The 19,927-nt window shown below is 32.3% G+C and overlaps 1 protein-coding gene across 3 annotated transcripts in view; it reads left to right on the top strand.

The window, feature by feature from the left end:
* dpr8 (defective proboscis extension response 8) overlaps positions 1 to 19,927 on the top strand; it is a 365,949-nt gene that overhangs the window by 198,315 nt on the left and 147,707 nt on the right. The window contains exon 1 of one of the 3 annotated variants that reach the window (XM_070110387.1): positions 17,132 to 17,178. The exons of the other annotated variants lie outside the window; for them this stretch is intronic. The gene's annotated coding sequence lies outside the window, so the exon portion shown is untranslated. Of the gene's footprint in view, positions 1 to 17,131; positions 17,179 to 19,927 lie in introns of those variants that run through there. 3 annotated transcript variants of the gene reach the window in all.

The following is a 19,927-nucleotide window of genomic DNA, read 5'->3' as shown; positions in this document are numbered from 1 at the left end:
GAAACTAAATATCTGAAAGCGGCCAATGAACTGTCACTAACCGTTCTTGGAGTTTTGTTTTCCAAACTATTCTACCAATTTCAGCTTAGAATTTTAGTTATAGGATCAGCTCGAAATCGTTAATTACAAAAAAACTGTAAAATTGGTTCTTGGCATTGTTGGTGAGTTCAGAGCCTTTTCATTCCCTTTGGTGTCCACCTGAGAGGATGCATGTATGCAATTTCAACTTAAATTATTTAAAATAGCTATTTTTTTTTTTATTTTTTTACCTTGTCTGTTGGGGCAGAGAACACTAACGCAAAGTTAAAAGTTATCCAAAATAGTATTTTCAATTATTGTATATACAAATACACTTACGTTAGGGTGGTACATAAATTGAAATTAACCCTATTAACCCGCAACTACCCTCTTAATTTGATAGCAAGTCGTCACAATTAACAATTTTGTAACTGGGACCTTCTATAAATTTTTAATTAATATAAACGGTAATACTTAGATATAAGGTCACATAAATAATATCATCGAAACCAAAATTTTAAACTTTTTCAACTTATCTACTTATGATTGGGTCCACACTTTAATACTTTGCATATAAGAAAAAGTTGTTGACGGTGAGAAAATCTGTTATAAAAAAAAACCGGTCGACACGATTTTTGGATCTAAGTTTCTACATGTTAAATTTCAGTTTCTAATTCACAAAAATAATGGTAAAAATTTTGTTTTGATATTTTCGTAATATTTTTATTTCTTTTATATTTATATGGGCAACTCAGACCATATTCCAAATTCCAAAAATTCCAGTGTTTTTCAATGTCTACATTCAGAATTTGAGCATGAAAATAGAAGATTAAAAAATTTTATTTTGTTGACCGGTGAAATTTATTCCCAAAAACCTAGGGTGGTTGTACCTACATATTGCTTTATAGCAGTACACAAAAGAGCTCGACGTGCAACCAAATGGAAACGTTAACTGTGTTGTCTCGGTACAGGCACTACTGCAATAGTGAGGGAGAGCAAACACATTTATACTCACTAACACCGGCATTTCATTATCTACACCGAGCTGTGCACGGAATCTAACAATTAGATGCCAATATAAAATGTATTCTTTTGTAACAACCAATAAACCGAGCAAACGAATACTTCAGCGCTGCCGCGGTAGGAAGTCTGCTTGAAAGCTGCCGCTATATTCACTGTTAGTGGGTGCGCTCTATTTGCTCTACCATTCTCAATTGTCATTCTCTACTGAAGTATTTGGGTAAGCATAGAAAGCAGTGAGTGAATTTGAAAATGAACTAACAAATCAATGTTGGATTAAAGAAAATCGAATTCGTTTCGAACGTTTCAATTAATTTCCAATTAAAAATACGTTACGTCAAGCCATTGTCCTTTGGAGTGGCTGCGAATAGTGTACTGAAGTAAAGATTCGGCAGGGAAATCGGAATGTAGTTGGTTAGTACTCGCAAGTGCGAACAGGAAGTGAAGCCAGAAACGGAAGTGGAGATGAGTTTGAACAGGAAAAAATGTAAAAGAATGTGTGGAATGTAGAAGAGGGAGGATGCAATTGGTAGTTTTTCAAATTATCCATTAAGTTGTTTATTCTTTCTGCCAGGTGGGCGTAATAAAACGTGACTTGGCTTTGGGTACTTGGGGGCTCAATCCTCCTCATATATTTAGCGCAAGTTTAATTTCACTGCAATAATTTCTAATATTACGTAAAGACTTTTAAACCTTTACCCATCTTGCGATAATATAAATAACAACTAAGGAAGGACTAAGATCGGGCGTTACCAAACATTTTATACTTTTACTATTTGCAAGGATCAAAGCCGGCTAAATATCTTAAGGATTTGGCAAAATGTAGCGATAAAGCTTAACTTCATCGGTCGACGAAATCGTTATTGGATTAAAATCGAATATGGTATAAAATTAACTTATTATGAAGGTCATAGTCTCCTTTAAACTTATTGGCGGCAGAGAAATAATAGGGTTGGTTGCATTCATTTTTGACATTGTTCAGGTATACTTGAGAACTTATTTTCAAGTAATTTTAAAAATATATAAATATAAACATATACGTACATATGTGGAGTAAAGTTAGCCGGATTTTGTCAAATAAACTAGCTCATTGTTTTTTTAATATTTCCGGAAAAAAGTTCGTCATACACACTGGGGTCTACATATTCGGTAAGTAGGGGTTTGAAAAGTTATGGTCCGATTTTGAGAAGTTTTAGACTCGAGATGGCATACACCACTATTTTCGAAAAGTTTCATCTGCATATATTCATTAGTGCTTGATTTGTGTACTGGAAAGCGAAAGAATCATATAGAATCTAAAATTGTGTTATATATTATATATATATATCTATTAACCATATCCATATCTATCTCATTTCGCTTTAGGTGATACAAACAACCGTCATGTGAACAAAACTATTGTACTCTCATGTTGCAAGAGTATAAAAATGAGATCTCTGCCCTAATAGGCTCCCTTGACCTCTATAAGATCAGCTGATATTGGCAATGCTTCTAGAAATGGTTCTAGAACCGACTGGCGATGAAAATTTTGAGTTTCTGGACACACTTAACCATTTTTACCAGCGCCTGAATGACCAAATTCGTTCTTTTGAATTTCTATAATAATACCAAGGATTGTCCATGTACAAAAACATACAGTTTCGGTCTAACTGAGGAACAGATTTTTGAGTTTTTACTAAAAACATTGTATATAGGCTTAAGTCATGTCATATGTAGTCGAAAACAAAAAAATATTGCTAATGATAATGAACTTGATTTATTCCGGCTGTGAAAAGAAAGAAGGCACTAATGTCCGAAAAGTTAAAGTTCAAAGTCAATTTCAATCCCAGCCATATTGCTGTCGTGATGCGAGTATTAATATATTTTACGAGTATACCAGCACTCGACCCGAAAGCCTAGCTTTCTGCGAAATCTTTATTGCTAGTTCTTCCAGCTGATCTCTGAACAGCAGCTATACAAAACCAACAAACAGTAGCTGCATAAAATAAAAACGGGAACATGCCACCAAAATAACTTTGCGCAATTGAATGTGTAGAAGAGAAAATGGTTTTTAAATTTCCCAAGTGGGTAATTTTATTAGTGCGCGCAAGCCATGTAAAAAGCTTACGCAAATCTTTAGTTTCTTTTCCACCTCGATAGACAAGCGAGATTCATACATTTGTGCGCTAGAGTCGTTTTCTCTTTTAACGCCATATTGTGATTGCATGCAGAGCACGTCTATTTCCTGTTAACCACCAGTGCTTTTCGCGTTTTGCTATAACCACATATCCGTATTAAGTCGCAAAGCACAGCGTTTCCCACGAAATTCTAATTTAATTTTCGAATACCTAATGCTTTTCGCTGTTATTGTATTTCACATTTTCTATTTTTGTTTTCCAGTTTTAACTTGACCTTCTCCCACATTGCTTGGAATTTTGAAAAATATCAATATAACTTTAAGATAATTGGTGAAAATCCATTCTTTTTAATGCAGAAGATTTTGGTGTAATTTTATACTTTGTGTTGTATCGTGGTACTGATTTGTTTTTGGCGTAAGCGATTCTTCCTGTTATATATTGGGTCTGTGACTACATTCGTATGGTTTGCCAACTTGCGGTTTGCCAACTTGATTATTATTCCTTTGTTCCAAAATTCCGCACATGCCTTGGAAAGCTAATATCAATGTGCGTTTTTTCATTAAATGTCATTCGAAGAGAAAACTACATTAATTTTTATACTCAAATATGTCAAAATTTGTGCTTGAAAAAGTGTTATTTAGGGGAGTTTATCTTTACTACTCCTTTTTAAATTTCAGCCGAAAATCTTCGTATTTTGATGGTAGCTTACAGTGAACATGATCTTGTTGAAATAAATTGCCAAAAGTGGTTTGAACGATTTAAAATAATAAATATAAAGAAAATCCTGAGTGCCCAGTAAAGTTTAAAGATGAGAAACTAGAAGCATTACTCGATGAAGATTGCACGCAGAGTCTTTGGCAGTCACTCAAGCAATGAAATAAAGCATCGAGGGGCCAACCTGCCAAATCCAAGATAGTGATTTGTATTTGATAAAATCAGAGGGGCGTGTTGTCCACATATTATGTGCTCATCAAGTGTAATTTGCGACTAGATACCGGGCAATCATTTTTCATCGTAATAACGCTCGTTTACATGTTGCAAGACCGTTTGAGAACTATTTGGAAATTAGCGGCAGCCAATTTTTGCTTCACTTTGACTAAAAACATGCTGACCGTTGACTAATGCATTTTTTAAAACACTTATATTAAGACACGTAATATATAGCATTCAGGAGGATATAAAGTTAGTCTTAGAAGGTGCAGTCTACAGCTGCAGAATGTAAATAAATCGCTTGATATCTTCCCATTTACCATTAACTGAACGAAATGATTACCGATTACCCTTTTGACATCTCAACGGAATATAGCTGAAAAATTTAAGTGAAGCTATCTAAAAACCTGAAACCTATTTAAAAGTGATCCGTATATACAAGGTGCGTTCCAAAGTAAACAGGACTTTAAAAAAAAGACAAAAGAAATGGTTTTATCGACGAAATAATTTAATTTTATTCAAAATAGTCTCCTTCTGCTTTAATACAGCTTTTTGCACGGCCCAAAAGCATGTCGAACGAGTGTAGCTTGTTGCCTGGTATGACCGCCAGTATGCCGGTGCAAGCCTTTTGAATGGCTTCCACGTCTTCATAACGCTTTCCTTTCATCGGCAAATGCATTTTTCCAAAAAGGTGCCATATCAGGTGAATACGGGGAGTGGTTGATTGTTAAAATGTAATTTTTGGTCAAATAATCGGCCACAAGCGTCGATCGATGAGACGGCACATTAGCGTGCAACAAACGCCAACTTCCATCTTCGCGATATTCGCGCCGAAAACTCCAAGGTGAATACCGCATTAACGTTTTGGTCGGGTGGAACAAATTCTTTATGGACAATACCCTTGGAATCATTAAAACAAATCAGCATTGTCTTCTCTTTTGGCTTCTCCAGGCGCGATTTTTTGGGTTTCGGCTCATTTCTCATTTATGTCCTTACAACCACTTTGAAAACGTTGAAACCACTCGTGCCATAAATTTGTTTCATCAATTGAAACGTTTCGGTAAAAGTTTTACTTATTTTAAAACAAAATTTAATGTTGGCTTTTTGTTCGAAGCTCATTTTCGCACTGATGACAAAAACATACTGACACTTAAAACGCAATAACTTCACTTCCATTAGCTGAAATGTCATGAAATTTTTACTGGAAGTCGATAAAGGATAGCAGATTCTAAGTGCGTCGACACTTACTGTTCACTTTGGAACGCACCTTGTGTATGTATGTGCTGATGTCCATTCGCTTTAAAAACAAGGAGGATAAACTTTTGATTTCCTGTATGCAGCCAACTTTATCGGATCAATCGGTTAATTTGTGAGGTATTTTTAATAAATTACCATAGGTACACTTATTCTTGTCTTTTCGCATAGGATACCTTAAATGAGTGATGCAGATATAAGACTTCAATTAGTAACATACACCAATTTTCGGGTCCATATATTTTAGTCTAAATTTCCACAGACATCACATTACGGTTTTTCTACAAGTCCTTCTTATTAGTCAGATAATCGCTCCGAAGTTACCGCTTTATTTCTTGCTATTATATAATAGCTATATTTAGTTAATTAAGAACTGTGATTATATTCAAAACTATATTCACTATTTGAATAAATGCGAAACCTGTACTTTCAGAAAGTTTATTAAAACATTTACCGAAACTGCGCTATATTTGACTACCACACAAATACCGTCGAAACTTTTGCCTTCACTGCATTAACTTTTGCAGAAAAAAAAATGAAAGGAAGAGTAAACAAAAGTGCGACAACTCTTCGCATAATTCTCGCAAGTATTTATTTTCAGCCAATAAGTATGGTCCTTTAGTCAAAACTACGTCGTCGTGTTTAATTGCACGAAGTCAAAAGCAAACAAGCTTTGAATGCAAGTACGGATGTAGCGGGAAAGACTCAATGCGCTTCCTCTAACTGACTTGCTCAACGACTGCGTGAAACTCGGCTGACGCTTATTACCATTTATTTCGAGTGTAATGAAATACGGCAACTCAAAAACAACGAGGTATCGCATGAAAATTTGATAAAGGAAATTTAAGTTGCATGAATTTGCAGCGGTAAAATTTTTAATTAAAGGTAAAACTTTCTGCACAAACTCAAGAGAGGAACACTTTAAGTGAATTGTGTGCTGTTTTTGTTGTTGTGAGCACAACAAAATTTTGAAGAAACAAGAAAAAATAATAATTATTTAAGTACCCTGTGGAATTGTGTTCCAATTCTTAGCTAAAATTTATAATGACTTTTTGAAGGAAATTATGCGTGTTGTGCCAGAACTTTTCTACTGCAGCATGAATGCCATTGTGCTGAGGGCATTGTTCTAAGAAACTTCAAATTCACATTTAAATAGTAGGAAAATAGCCGTCGGCCGCCGATAACTCTCTAATAGGCGCTCTCGTTGATGACAGTATCATTAAAGAATGGCGGTGAAATTAAAGTTGCATGACAGCGAAATATTATATTTTAAATGCCAAGCAAATATACTGCAACAAAAGTGTGTAGCTCTAGCGGCATTTGTGCTGAGCCATAATTGCATAGAAAGACTTTACGACTTTCACTGGTCGAGTTGAATTCGTGCAAGAAGTATGCGGATACCTGCTTAAAGTGGCATAGCCGCTATCTTCAGTGCTACCAAGCGTTTTTCGCACGTTTTAGATCAGTTTTACTATAGTCAATGGTTCAAACGGCAAATGAAAATACAAATGTCTTTCTTTCTTGTATATTTGAATCTTAAGACTTAAGTTCAATTATAGTAATTTATAGAAAACCAAAATATAAGGTTACAGTAACGTTTTAATGCGACAAAAAAAATTCTCCACTAACAAAGAATCAATACACTATTGCGTTTGTGTGAGTATCTTGTATTTCCGTTTGATTCACTGCAGAGTAACGCTTGGCGAAGCGAAGACATCTATGAATATATATATATTATGAAGGGTTTAAAATATATAGTAAAATATTATAAATAAAATCAAAGTCATTCTGTAAACAAAAATTTTTATAATACTTTAATTGTTGGTTAATATTATTGCACTTAATTGGTATTTCTCCGAAACAACATTTTTAATAAATATATAATTGAATACTATTGAAGAGTTCAATGATTTATGGTATACAAATTGGTCAAAATTAACAGCAGAGTGCGGACTTAAGGATTTTCAAGAAGTTATGCCAGTCTGGGGTTTAAATAATAGGCAGCAAGTTAAATCGGGCTAATATATTTTATAAAATGTTTTAATTTATATTATTTTCTAAGATCTGAGTATGAAAAAATAATAAACAAAATTGAAATAAGCGGAAAACGGATGATGGCCACGATTTTACTTATTATATAATATTGATATATTGAAAAAGCTTAAGTTTGCAATTCGAAATTCAATATTTTGGGTTTAGAGACTAACTTCGCACAACAATTTTTTTATTTATTTATGACTTAATATCTCTCTTGACCCAATACCCAGAAAAAATGACAAATTTCGAATACAGTGTTATCGATAAATCAATCGATCTGATTTCAGATTTTTGCATATGTTGTCTATTAATATTCGAATTTTGCCTATAAACAACTATACATTGAAACGAAGTATAATTGCTTATTTTTATCAGCATCATTCCGAATATATGAATGACAATGACAGACACTAATGACTTCCTTGGATTGCTAAGTACTTGCACTCTCACAAATACTATTTGTGTATATGTATATACATATATACTTACATATTAAACATACACGAATAGTTGCGCACCAAGTTTTGACATTGTTTGCTTAAGTTACCTTAAATAATGCTTACGTGAATAAAGTTCCTGTGGCGGCACACAAAAGTTTAGCGAGCGCTGGGTGTTGGAAAAGTTATCCTGGGTATTTGCTTGTTGGCCACAAGCGTTTGCCTACTATTATTCTTCGCCATCTCGCCTATTCGTACATATGAAAAACAGTTAAACGTTTTATGACACTATGGAGTGCCATTCTGTTGCGAGTTGTGGCAGATCAGTTGCGGTCAGGGTGTGCTAGTAACTAGCAGAAGTTTAAGGCTCCAAATAATAAATAATAAAGTTCGCATAACAAGATTTATAGGTAAATTAAAAAAATAATGACAGGATATATACGATTTTTGGACAGGGTGGGTGCTACAAAAACCAACCGTAATACTTTTTTTTAACCACTGCAATACATTTATGTTTTTTTATTGTATAGCTTATTTTATTTCATATACTTAATTATCTTTAATAATTATGGACCGTAAATGACCTCCATGCTCATTAACGTATATGCGGCACCTAACTAGAAACTTATTCATTGCGGCCTGAAGGATTTATGACGGGATCTCCGATTATAGTTAAATGTAAAAATTCGTTTATTTATAACTAACATCAATTAGATAATAAATTTGAGATCAGTATGACCGACATAATCATTGTTGTGGTATTAACAAGAATGTCAAATTGTTGAGAATAACTGCCTGGAAGCTTGAACAAATTTAGCATTTGATTTGTTTAAAATTAATTTTTATACCCTGAACAGATTCCCCAGATGTTACTCATTTGTCAAAATCGCCGATGTCGGGCCACTATATCATATAGCTACCATACAAACTGAACGACCAAAATAAAGTCTTTGTAAGGAATATTTTTTATTTGCGAAGGGTATTATAGCTTGTTTTTTCTTGTTTTTTTTTAGTTTTACTTGTTAATTTATAGTGCTACCAAGCTGTCCACAAGCATAAGCGAAATTCTTGCATACAATTTTGTTTATAGAGTTATTGAATTAATTATTCCAATTTTTGTTGTTATGTAAATTACTTCAACTAAGTTAGCTTAAGAAGCAGTAATATGTTCCCGGAATATTATGAAACATAACGTATGCAAAAAACTTGTTGTGAAAACTACAAAAAAAAACGCAGCAAAAATGAAGAAAATAATTCCACTCGGCCGGGGGGCCGAAACTAATTGTAGCTCCAGGAAAAAACTTAATTGGGTCAAATTATAGTTAATGTGTAACCATGGCATAAGATTTCTGATTTAAAAAATATAATGGTATGGTGAAGACAATTTATCAATCATTATTATAGCATAATGTTAAACCCTGTCCTTTTTCATTAACACTGATAAGAATCAAATATGTAGAAGAAATCGACTAAGTATAGAAAATGTTTCAGTGACTTGCAATAGGAATCTCATCACAACATTCTATTTTTAACTTAATATTCCGATGTCGCTTCGCTGGTAGTTCCTATAATGCTTCCGATGTAGCACAAGCTACATCACGATTGTTATTGTTTATTTAACTTCTGCAGGAGTGATGGATTTTTATGTCCTTCGTTTTTGCGATGTTTATCTTAAGTGCAGACTGCGTGCCAGCTCAACTGGGTTATTGCAAATGTAAACAGTCAACAACAAGAAATCCAAGCCTTTGATTACTCATGTGACGTTTAAAATGATGCCTATTTTCCTAGGTAATTTGAATTAGTTTTCTAGAACGAAGGCAAAGAGAAACATACAGAAGGAAGCCCTGCCGTACTACGGAGTTTATGATAAAATTACCACTGATATTGCAATTTTCCGCCAATTTCATATTCTATCGTGTCAATATTCGTTGCTTTCAGCGCATTCTACACATGTTAGGTTAATATAAGTCGTCTTTTATATAAAATTTAGCGGTAATGACTTTTATTTATTTTATAGAAATTTACTTTACAACCTAAAAGGGGCTTTCACGAGTTTTCCTTAGAAAGGTTTTCTTCTGGAAAATATGAGGAGCCATAAGGAGCTACTTTTGAACAGTAATAGTAAAAGAACAATCAGAGTTTTATGAGCAGCTGTATGTGTTAAAACCACACAACTTTTTAATATATATTTGTATTTAAACTGAAAAGTTTAAATTTTTTTATTGAAGAAACAAAAAAAGATTGAATCTTTACAATATGAAAACAAAACATATATTTTTTGTTTTGTAATCCATCCAACGCTTATGTTACAGTTAAACTCATGCATATTAGAAACTTTTTATGTAAGGATTACAAAAAAAAAAATGTTAACATATTTATGAACAAAGATTTGACTTTTGCGTTTTTTATTTTCAAGTGCATTATTCTGTCATAAATTTCAACTACGATACTTGTGTTCTGCAACAAGCTTTCAACTATTAAAAGCATTTTAACGACCAATAAGCGCACTGAAAGATCGCAATATTATAAAAAAAAAATTATTTTCTACATATACACACTTGCAATCAATTGCAAAATTTTTTAGCTTGTGCGTATGTATGTGTGTGATTTTGTATTAAAAACATACTCTGTGAGAATAACAAAAACATTTGCATAAATGGGTTTATGCATGCAGATGCAAACACAAGCATGCATTCAAGCATATATATATGTATTTGTGTGTTAGTGTACGCGTACCTGTGCAGAGTTCACTCGTTAATGGTTATTCGCTTTTTTGCTTAATTTTATAGCAATTAGACACGTACACTGCGCTTATGCACGAGTGTGCAAATATGAAAAACTGTGAATAGAGCAAAATTTGCATACGCTCACTTATGTAACAAAGGCAAAATGTAGTTTATTTAAAGTAAATTAAGTATTTTTCTAGTAATTAAAAATAGAGAAAACATTTTTATTAACATGTTTTGCACTATACAACGGTGTATGTGTGCATGTATGAAAAATATAGTTTTAATCTAATGATACAGTTCATTTCACATAAAGTTAGTTTGCATTTTCGTAGCTAAGAGTTGTTTAGAATGTTACTTAAATTTTATCTTTAGTAAAACTTTAACAAGAACAATTTTTACGCACTTAAGCCAGCATTTGTATGTAAAGAATGTTGCGCATACGCACTGGTGTATTTCTGTTATAGTTAGTGATAAAGTTGAATATAACATTACAAGTTTTTAAAAGAAATTGTAAATGGCTTCGTAAGCGCTTAACGCAATTACGCTTTAGTATTATGGCTAGGTTCTGTCATAAAAGATATTTCATAAAATTTGGAATCATCTGCTTTTTTATAGTTTTATAGCATTTACTACTAAGCCACTCCTAATTCTTCCTTGCGAAATCAAGTTATCTAGCCAATACATCTTGGGTACATTATTTATCGAATACATAACTTTTTTATAACATCATACACACTGCTTCGGCTACTTCATTTAGTAGAAATTTCTGTGCATCTTGAAGGACTCGGAAAATGCATCTCAGTTGAAACTCTTGGTAAGGTGGAATAATTTGATTACACGATTTTTTTATTTACTTTTCCCATTTTTTTTTTGATTTAAGCTTAAATGCTATAAGGCATGACAAAGATTGATGTAATCAATTTGGTGTGATGTTCTGATCTATTACTGACCTTGTTAGAGAGGTGATTTGTTTGAAATGCTATAATATAATAGCATGATTTGTTATGTGATATCACGTGATTTGTAATTACTAATGTATTATGAGTTTTATTTGTTGTGATTGATTTGAATTAATACGAACTTCTCAAAGTGATATTATGAATGTGACAGGATAGGGTGATGTTATTTGTTAAAAATTTTGCCATGTGATGAGAAGTTATATGATTTGAGGATATTTATATATAATATGTAGATTTGACGTGATGTTACTTGTTTCATATTACGAAGGGTGATGCGACCTTTAAAGAGAGATATAGAATTTTGTGATGTAATTTATTTGATATGCGCTGATATGGCTTATTTAATTATGATTTTGATTATTTTTAATATATTATTCGAGTTAAGATATGAAAAGATGATATGAAGAGAATTCTTTTGATTAATGTGATGTGACTTATTTAGGTTATAAAGAACAAGTGACGATTTGATGTTCTTACTTGTGTGATACGAGGATATGATTTGTTACGTGATATCGTGTTATTTCTAATTACTAATGTATTTTGAATTGTATTATGAAATTCATTAGAATAGATATTGTTGAAGGTGACATTATAGATCTGAATTTTTTCCCTTTACCAGGTCAAGTAGTTTGTTGAATATTGTGCGATGTGAATTGTTTTTTAGAAGTTATATGTTTCAGGTGTGTTATGATGTGAGTTCTTTGTTTTAAAGAATATGATATGAGATCATGTTATATATTCGAAATAATTTGCTATAAGAGATACGAAATGATGTGATACCATTACTTTTGTGTGATACAAGGTTTGTGTTAAGTCTTTTTTTAAGTCCTGTGTTATGATATGGTTTTGATGTGATTTGAACATATAACCTAACCTGTATATGAAAAGACGTAATTACGATGTGATGTAATTAGATATCAGTGAAATTATATAAAAATAAAAAATAAATAAAATATTAATATTGTTTTATATAATACTTTATATATATGTATTTTCTATATACTTTATATTTTTTTTAATTATACATATGTACTTTATAAAATGAGAACTATAGTACCCACATTTAATTCGCATACTCAAAATACTTCAAAATCTTTGCCTCCTTTGATTTTCACATCCTTTATTGAGTCACGCATATACTATAGGAATGCAATTTGTGGGTAACCATAGTGATTCGACAATTCGCTAAAAGAGGAGGTAAACTGCATAACTGGGCGTTGAGAGAATATATGGCTGTGCTGAGGCTGAACATAGGTAGGTATATGTGTGTGAGGCGATGTGCTCATGGCAACGAGTCTACCGGCTTAACTTTAGCTGAAGGTATAACCAATAGTTTGGCAAGTCACCTGCGCGACACGTTGCAAATTCAGCAACACACCCACTACCACCCGCGCGAAACTCTTTGTTAGTGTAGTTCTTTTGTTGATAAACCTGTGTGAAGAAGATTTTCCTACTTTTTGTCATTTAGCGCAAAAGTGGTGCAGACTTTTTGCGCATCCAGCTAAGCCGTCGCTTTCATGCGGACTGTCTTAACTGCAGTCACCCAGCACCGCCGAAAACAATGATAAAGTTAAATGTATTCTCTTGCGAATGTGCATATGTATGTGTGTAAGTGCTGGTATATGCAACATTGTATGCATGCTTTCCTGCAGCTGCAATATTTACACAAGGTATGCATTTAAAATCTGTAATCGCTTGCACCTCATTCGAGTGAATGCGGCGGGCCTGTGCTGCGCCTTTGCTGGAAGGAACGACAGCTCGCAATAAAATGCTGAATAAACCCGCGCTATGACAGCGTTTAATTGCTCTTTAATGCCAATGTGGGAGCGCATTCAACTCACTCACCGAGTGCCACCCAAAAAGCAGAAAAAAAATTGTATTAATACAACAACAATAGCAGGGATGTAAAATGTGCGGAAGTCCACAGGGTCGCAGAATAACTTAGCTGTGATTCAGAAGGCAGCAAGTTGGTGAGAATAAAAATTGGCTTACTGCGTGCTCGAGAATATAGGTGCACACGGATGAAGGAAGTGACGTCGACGGAAGCATGGCAACAAGGTAATGGGTGCCAAAGCCGACAACCACTTGAAATTGGGTAACTGCGATGCAGTAAAAGTAAACTGCCGTCTACATACATGCACTCTAATAAACACATATATATACATAAAATGTAACTACATACAAAGTGTGCAAGTCGCAGTGCTCGACGGTGGTGCTCTTCTCAATTTAAGCAAACAGTTCATTCATTTTATTTCCATATTCTCTGTTTTTTGGCGTGCGAGATTTTATAATACCGGCGAATTTGGGTTGTGGCCTTTCCGTTGTTACTTTTGCTCGACTATGCAGCGTGTTTTATGTGGGAAATTGAAGCTGAGCGTGTGCATATGTAGTATTCTAGGCAGAGAGAAACTCTTTTGTATACATGTGAAACACAAAGGGGTTAACTTTTTAAGTAAAATTAATGCAGTTACAGAATTTTCGCTTGAATCTTGTTTCTCCGAGCTCCAACAACAAAAATAAATATATATGGTGTTTTTTCGAATAACACCCCAAATTAAGATGAATAAGCTGAGTTCAGTGGTTGCGGCTAAGAAATGACTCAGAGCAAATCATTTACAATACAGAAACCTTATTTATGTGATTTAAAAATCTTCGTCAAGTTTAAGCACACGAAGACGTGTTCGCATATCTCTATAGATCAAAACGCTCAAAACCGATATATTACGGTGTGATAAGTGGTGATAGAATTGTTACTGAACAGGAGGCTCTTGGTAGAAGCATTTTATTCAATCTGGTGATATAAGATGGTAGAAATGAATGTGAAAAACTCGTCTATATAACAAGAAAAAAATAGATAGATGAATTGGTCAATGAATTACTTATTGATTTCTACTTTAATGCTTTTTGGCTCCTCAAAACCTATCGGGATGTCTACCTAAAAATTTACTTTCGTTTGCTCGAAAACTGCCAAACATATTTTTTCTTCTAACTACTGGGATTTTTGGTACTTCGTCAAAATTTAAAGTGTTTCATTTAATGAATGTAATCATGGCCTCGTTATGTCAATCTGGAAAATTTGTCTTTTCGGCTTCTTTTCATTCGGATGCAATCTGTTAGAACTGATATGATGTGATTTGCTTCAAGTGATATAAGCATGATTTAATGTGACGTGTTTATAATGATTTGAGGAACGACATTTTTTTTTTAAATTACCTTTTTTTTTTGCGATACGCGATGTTCTAAAATAATTAATTTGAGTAGGTGTAACGATTTTGATTAATATACTTGATGTGGGGAGATGTTATTTGTTGTAAATTAAAAAATGTGATAACGATAATGTGTTATTTGATGTGATGTGGGAAGATGTAACTGTTTTAAATAGTATGAAGAACTGAGATTCTTTTGAATGGTTAAGTGACTTGTTTGAAGCAATATGGATGGATACGATTTGTATGAAATTATATGATGTGATGTGACTTGGTTAAAAGTTATATGAGGTGATCAAGTCTTTTGAAATGATATTTTTTTGATTATGACATAGTATATGGCATGCCGTATGAGGTTATGTGGTGTGACTTGTTTAAAGTTATACGGGATGATGTGAGTTGCTTTAAATGATATGATGCGATATTTTTGGAAATAACATTTATCGGGTGTTGTTTTCGAGGTATAGAACTTTAAGTTGGCATTACTGTTTAAGATGGCGACCGATTTAACAGCTGTCCAGTGATTTATTCTCAGTTTGGTTTGGCAATTCCTCATGAATAGACTCACCACAATCGATTTATTGAAAGACACGTTTGATGACCGCCTAATTTCACATTTTGGACCTGTGAAATGGCCTCCAAGATCTTGTGATTCAACACCGCTAGACTACTTTATGTGGGGTTATGTAAAGTTATTGGTCTATGCGCATAAGGTATAAACGCTAAACCATTTGGAAGACAACATTATAATAAACATAAAGTCATCGAAAATTGGACGTCCAGATTAGACTACATCCGAGCCAGCCGTGGCGGTCATATGTCAGAAATCATATTTAAAATGTAATGCCACAAGATTATTTTCGGATAAATAAAATGCATGTCAATCGAATAATCCATCGTTGTTTTATTGCAATTTAAAGTTCTATACCTCTAAAAAAACAAAAGGAGTTGTAGTTGCTTTGAAACAAAACGTAACTTGTTTTGGAGTTATATGAAGAGTTATAAGCTACTTTAAATGGTATGGCCTATTTTCTATGATAAGGGGTGAAGAAGTCTGATTTGTTATAACTACAAGGACTTATGCATTTTCTTTTATGTTATATGGTATGTTGAGATTCATGTAAATGCAATTAAGACTTCAGGCAAAGACTTTAAAAAGATAGCTATAATGATTAATTTTTTGTTGTTTGAAGCTCAAAAAAAATGTTTATCTACCCAATAAAAGACTTTTTAATGCGTAACGCTTATAAACTCTCAAATATAATACAACGTAATAATATATATATAGATAATAATATAAATTTGCAATTGTAAAATTTTTGTAAAAAACTTCCATATTAAAACTTGCATCCTTCATGATCCTATAAAGGATAGAACATTTTTTTATTCAGTTGATGCAATTTTTAAAATTGTGAACTATGCATGGCCACATAATATAATCATTGGCGTGCGATTGAGTTAATAATCTGCACTTATTGAAATCCATTAGTTTTCATTAGTTTGACTTACAAAAACTGGCAATGAAAAAATCGCTACAACAATAAACTGACTACTTTCATGTAGGCTAACGGACAAAAATTTAAATTATAAATTTTCACAGCATGTACTACAACAAACTTATGTTTTTGTACTTTAACATTTATATGAAAATTTTAGTGAACGAATTAATCCTGCTCCGACAAAAAACCTTACGCATTACAATTTCAAATGTAAAAAAAAACAAAGCATTGCATACGAGCCAAATTTTTTCTCGCTACACAAAGGAAAAACGCCTAAAAGCGTACTAGCATTTTTAAAATGCCATTTTTTTACAGCGCTGTATAGCCTGCTTGACATTTTGATAATTTATTACTGTGTGCAAGTGAAATAGCAATTATAAAAAAGCTTAACATATGTTGAAAAGGCGAAGTGAAGAACACTTTAAAGCAAATGGCTTGATTGATAGACATTGTCTGTGGCTGATGGTAGCGCTTTAAGCGCTTATTCATATATTTCAGACAAACAAAAACTTTTAAATGCTGTAATAGACTTGTTAAATGCTATTTATAACCACAAAAAATTATAGCAAAAGAGAAATCATTGGAAAAGTGCTGCCATTTTTTTCTTTCAGAAGTGTCAAGGACAAGTTGCTTTTTCTAAATGTTATTTGCTGAATTTGGCATAAAATGAATTTAGACAAATATTTGCATTTATATAAAGCAATTTTTTTAGCTCGAAAAAAAACTGGTGACAGCCGTTCAATTGAATTTTTTAACTTTTTTATTTACTTTATTATTGTGTTATTTTATCTGAAATAAAGGTATTTTTTATTAACGTTTATTTTATTACATCTAATCTACTTTTGTATAGTAAAAAATATCATTCTATTTTATAAGCTTCTATTAAAATATTAATAAAATTTTGACACGAACTTTTATTTCTTTTCAGGTGAGTGTGACTGTTCTGTGCAATATCAATTACATCATATAACTGTGAGTAAATATTTTTATATATCTCTAAATTACAGCTAAAAGCAGTAATTTAATAAAAAATAAATTTTAAGTCTCGAACCATTAATAATCACTAATTCTAATTTAATGTATTTGTAAAATTATTATTCCAATATATAATATTTATGTCAAAACTAACTCTCAGAAATTAAAGTTGATCTGGCAAACTATTTTTCTTTGCTTTATTAAAGATAAATATTTACTTCTATTTTTTAGCATTTCCTGCGTTGGCAATAGTATTTTTAACAAAATTCGATATTTATTTTATGTTTGTAGGCCTATAAAATAATTTTTGGTGAGGGATTTTGAAATTAATAATGAATTTCAAATACTGTTAGGTGGAGTAGATATTTAGGAAAACATATGATTTATATGTGATTTTACAACTACCTTTTTAAAATTAGACTCCTAAAGTTGTTGTACTTTATATGACTACAAATTTTTATAGATTTTTATACTCAAATATAGACACATGAGCTCAAATATACGAAACTCAAAGATTTTGCAATCCTCGTTTTCTATACATGTATTAAAATATAACTAACCTCACATAGAAGCCGTTGTAATGTTTGCCAATAGCCGTGAAATATTTGCCATTTCCGTATTTGGCTAAACTACTACGCCCATATATTTTCGGCCAAATTCGACAGCTCATAATTTTCAAACGCGTTGTGCTTTTAGCCAGCGCTCAACGTATTTTGAAGAGACCCTGTAGGAAACACATACAAAAATACTTAAGGGAATTCGTTAGTAAAATTTAAATACAGTCAGACCAATTCTGGATACTAGTAGATCTAATAATTAATTTAAAATATAGACTTCTGACTAAATAGCGATTTTAATTTCCATAATGAAAATTATCACAAACAGTTTGCCTCTACAAGAGTTTATTTATTGACGTGAAAAAGAATAGCAAGAGTGACTTTTGTAGGGGATGAATTGGACCAAGAAACATTTTTTCACCACTTGCATAATGATTTTTGAGTCATAAAGTATACTTTAGGCAAAAAGCTATTGGATTTTTATAAATTCTAGACTGGTCTAGGATGAGTATGTACTTGTAGTGCTATTTATTCCTCAATTTCAAAACTACTTCTTTTGTAATTTTTAAAAACATATAATTTGAACTTTATATATTTACTCCCTGCAGGGGGTATTATAAGTCGTTTGCATACGTCTTTTTTTTATATATTTACACAACCACTTCATGGCATATGTGGAAGCTATAAATTTGGGATTTGCTGAAATTGTTCCAAAACAATTTTTACTACATAAAATTAATATATTACTTTCGCCAAATAAAGAACTTTTCAAATGCAATCTTTATTGTATTAACACAAGCATATTGTTGTGTTGCTCTTATCTGTTATCTTTGTGATTTATATTTTATATATGGAAAAATATATATTTAAAGTAGCCTTGGCCCATGTAAGGTGCAATAAAACAGTTGTATTTGTAGAATATACATGTATTCATAGTACTTTGTTCTATTATGGAGAATTAATGGTTTGAAGAGCATTAATAAAATAAAAAAATGGCAGTATTTTTAGTGTCTGTGTAGATTTCTAAAATCAAAATAAATTAGCAATGCTTCATTCATATAAGTGAATAATTGAATTTAAACCTAACCAGCATGCTTGATTTCGTTTGCTAAGGCGTGATTGAGCGGCATTATTGATAATGTGCCTTTAACTCGCCTTGCGATTCACTTTTTTATGTTTACTGTCTATAACAAACCCATTAGTAAAAAGATTGGACTCACATTGACAATATCTGACAGCACTATTGAAAAATTAGCTTCACTGTGCTTGCACTTATTAATATTATGTCCCATACATATTATATATTTATAAAAGCATTTTGACCTCAACGCCAATGCGATTACCATACTAAGCATAAATTTAGGAAACTTATTTGCCTATGACAATAATGTTAATATTCTGCCATAAAAATTGCTTGGTCATCTGTATTGTATTTTGAATGATATTCTCAAGATCTTTAAAGTTTTTCTTATTTGGGCTTGGTTCAATAATTTCAAGGCCTTTCAAATCTAAAGTTGCCTCAGAAAGATTGATGGACAATTTTTAATGCTCAATAGTGGCTAATGTCCATCAATGCGCAATGAGTGTTTCTGCCTGTGAAATTTTGACTTTTAAATAGTTCACCTTAATGGTGAATAGCAGGTTAGCCGTTAAGAAGTATACCTATTATTTAAAAAGCGTATATTAAAAATATCCTCGTAATTATTTTTATATATGATTAAAAAAAATTTACACATTTTGTGACATATGAAGATAAATTTTCTTGAAAAGTGCAAACGTGGGCTATGTACGTTCAGAGAAATTATTGCTAAATAAAGATAGAAAAAATACTTATGATTTTCATGAATATCTGGCTTTTGGAAGATCTATTTTAAGGAAGGTGTGTCTTAAACATAAATCTGCTATCATTCTTGCGCTAAATTTTCCTTGATAGCGCTTCTCCATTAAGGTAATGTCTTAATGGCCCCTCTCGCTATATTCGTCACTCACAGCGCCCAAAAAAATTCAGATGAGAATTCAGCATATGTATTTAATAAGTCTTAGTAATTTTCCGATTTATGGTTTCCTAGAAAATGTTGTACAACGTTCAAAAAACATTTGCAGGCGAGTTTTTCCTGATCATTCTGTTTTTCTTTAAAAATAATATGCCACAGTATATGACCAAATAGTTAACCGTAAAGCACATTTTA

The sequence above is a fragment of the Bactrocera oleae genome, chromosome 5, assembly GCF_042242935.1.
Source record: "Bactrocera oleae isolate idBacOlea1 chromosome 5, idBacOlea1, whole genome shotgun sequence".
Lineage (NCBI taxonomy): Eukaryota > Metazoa > Arthropoda > Insecta > Diptera > Tephritidae > Bactrocera > Bactrocera oleae.
The sequence above is the reverse complement of the archived record's forward strand: the minus strand, read 5'-3'. Positions and strand labels throughout refer to the sequence as shown.